Raw genomic sequence first — 3355 nt, 5'->3', positions numbered from 1 at the left:
TTTTCTTATAATTTCTTTTATCCTTTAAATGTTTTTGAATTATTTGATATACCATGAAAAATGAAACCAACAATAACAGACTATACTTATTTAATGTATTGCAATTAAGAGCATAGTAAGCACACAAACCTATTCAATCACCAGTATATAAATAGGGTTTCTGATAACCACCTGCACACTGCATAATGCACTCCAGTTTCTTGTTCGATCCCTGACACACATCCTTTAGTTCTTAAAATCCAAGAGTGGCTGTTTTGCTTCTCATTCCGTTGTAAATCTGTCCAATTTTGCTGGGTCTCTGGTCATAAGGGCATCCCAGGTAGTAACAAGTGGATCACCTTGCCCGGTCTACCGTTTCTCTTCCTGTTTCATTCTCTTACCAACTTCCTTCTTCGGATCTCTTCCCCGTGTTTAAAACATTACTTCAAGTTTGCCAATCCCTCTGGTCACATGACACACGCAATAAACTCTATTCTGTGAAACCATTTGTCCCCCCATGTTCATCACCTGGTTACAGGTGCAGACGATGGGAAACTGCGGTTGCTTGTCCTCGGATGGACCATACTCTCCTTTCCCATGGTTACCTCATGTTCAACGGTTATCCTTCCGATCATCCTTCGGTCTGTTCACTTTATCAATCACGTCTCAGTGTTCCCTACATCCTTCTATACTGCCCTTTGCTTAGTGATGTTCGCCACACAATCCTTCCTCATCGAGCTCACCTTCATAGGATCCCTACAGTTAGTGATGTTCTCCATGAATCTCTTTCCTTCTTCATATTCCGTTATAAAACCTTTCTTCATCATATTAACGTCTTTTACAGTTTGTAGTTCATCTCTATCCGTTTCTTTGCTGTTGTTTTTGTTACCCTTTGATGTTGCTTTTTTCTTCCTTTACCTTCATGCCAAATGGCTTTGTGGCTTGGCTCTAGAATGTTCAATTCAGCAATCAATTATTTCACTGCTGCCAAACGATTATATTTTTCCAAGAAAGACCCATCGATGCTGTACATCACATGAATGTTATATTCACGCTAACACATGGCCTGTTAGCTGTTAGCTGGGAGGAAAGGTATCCGCAATAGTTTTTTTTTTTTTTTTTAGCTTGCCTTGATTAAAGCTTTCATCTGACACGTACGCAGTTTAGTTCTATTCTCACTAATCTGAGACGATATTGTAAATCTGAAAAAAAAAAGCACACTAATCAAAGGGTTATAGGCAGTATTCATTCTCAGGTTGCTATGGCGCAGTCTCTGCTGAATAAACTCATCTAGATCTAACTGAAACACGTTTCTTGAGTTGTCCTGAAGAAAAAAGTGTGTATAGTATCAGTATTCTCCCTTTCCTATGAGTCACTATCCGTTGAATAAAATCGTCTGAAGTAACAAGAACAGGTTACTAGATCTGTCCCGTCCATGAGGCGATGAAAGGTACATGTATTAACATTCTCATGACTCTTAGCTGAATATGATCGTCTGGAACGTGCAACAATAGAATTCTTGGTCTGTGTGACTGCGACAAGGTTAGTGGTAACAGTACTGACGCTGTTAATCCTCTGGTGTCTAGGGTTCTCTGAAAAGGACAGAAAGAAACTTTTTCGTAAACTGATAAAGAAAAGGACCCCTAGGTACAAAAATATGTTCTTCACGACCATGGAGCCGATAGGCGGAGGGCAGTACGCTAAGTGTCACTCCAGCAAAATCCCACACGGAGGAACCGTGGCCTCTAATGGCTTCAATTCGGATAATCAATCTTAACTGAATGAAATAATCTGTCGTTACGAGGAATGGTAAATCAGGCTTGTCCTACTATGATAGGGACATTAATGACAATATTGACGCCCCCAGCCTCAGATGCTCTCAGTAAAAATTAGAAGGGCACTCAGTGGAGCGCATCTCTCCGACAAGGGCAACTTAATTTCCAAACTACTCTTCACAGTGGGTTAGATTTTCTCATCATTGATTAATGTTTCGCAGAAAGGTTTCCGGCTCCAGAATCTGTAATACGACCCGGGTCGGTCGCAAAAGTTAATCTATTGTTCTCTGGGACATGCTCTATCTACCCACCAAATTTGGTCCAAATATCTCTTTTAATTTTTGAGTAATCCTGGTAACAGACATGCAAAAACACATCGGTCCCAAAAGTTAATCGATTGTTCCCTAGGATATCGGCTATCTGCCCACTAAATTTGGTCCAAATCTCCCTTTTGTTTCTGAGTAATCCTGCTAACAGACAAACAAACAAACAAACAAACAGGGGTGAAAACATAGTCTCCTTGTCGGTTAGAAAAATCGTCATGCCATAGCTGAAATAACTGATGAAAAAAGACAGCCATACCTGTAAGAGGCTTAATAACAGTGGCCAATACAATAGTCTTCCTGCTTATGTGCTTGTCGTGTGTTTGTGCTCCGGGAGGATAATAACATTCTCTCTCTCTCTCTCTCTCTCTCTCTCTCTCTCAACTTCATTCCTGAATTCCTTCTCTCCATTTCATAATACTGTACTTCATTTACCTCCGCCAGGGAGGATATGTTTTACCCCTCGTTTGTTTGTTTGTTTGTTTGTCTGTCTGTCTGTCTGTCTGTTAGCAGGATTACTCATAAAGTTATGAACAGATATTGTAGAAGGGTGGACCATGAGCCATTGAATAAATGATTAAATATTGGACCGGATCCGGATCCTTATCCAGAGTATCCCGCACAATATCTCCAAAAGTTTTGAATGAATTTCAATGAAATTTTGTGGAAAGGCGCCATGGACCAAGAAAGAATTGATTAAAATTGGGGGCTGATCCGGATCCTGATTCGGATCCGGAAGCTTTTTAATGGCAATGGCATTGGCGGAGGTAAGCTCAGTCATGGGAGAGAGGGAGATTGATGTAGGAGAACGTGGGAGAGGAAACAGAGACTCAAGGGAAGGAAGGAAGGATGCATGGACTGATGAAAGAAAAATGCCAGAGAAAAGGAGATGGAGGAATGGAAAAGAGAAATTGAGAGAAGGGGGAAAGATGGTATGGAAAGAACGAAGAAGAAAGGAAGGAAGGGAGGTAGGAAAGTTGAAAGGAAGAAAGAAAGGACGGAAGGAAAGATGCAAGGAAGGAAAGAAGATGAAAGGAAGGAAGGAAGAAGGAAGGGAAATGGAAGGTAGGTAGGAAGAAAAGAAGAAAGAAGGGATGGAAGGAAGGAAGAATGAAAAAGGAAATGAAGGAATGAGGGAAGGAAGATGAAAGGAAGGAAGGAAGGAAGGGAAATGGAAGGCAAGTAGGAAGGAAGAAGAAATAAAGGATGGAAGGAAGAAGAAGGAAAGGAAGGAAAGTGAGAAGCGAAAAAAATTTTAGAGAAAAAATCAGAGTTAAG

Source organism: Coenobita brevimanus, chromosome 15 (genome assembly GCF_032717465.1).
Source record: "Coenobita brevimanus isolate Jiangsu-jjx chromosome 15, ASM3271746v2, whole genome shotgun sequence".
Classification (NCBI taxonomy): Eukaryota; Metazoa; Arthropoda; class Malacostraca; order Decapoda; family Coenobitidae; genus Coenobita; species Coenobita brevimanus.
Note: the sequence above shows the minus strand (reverse complement) of the source record.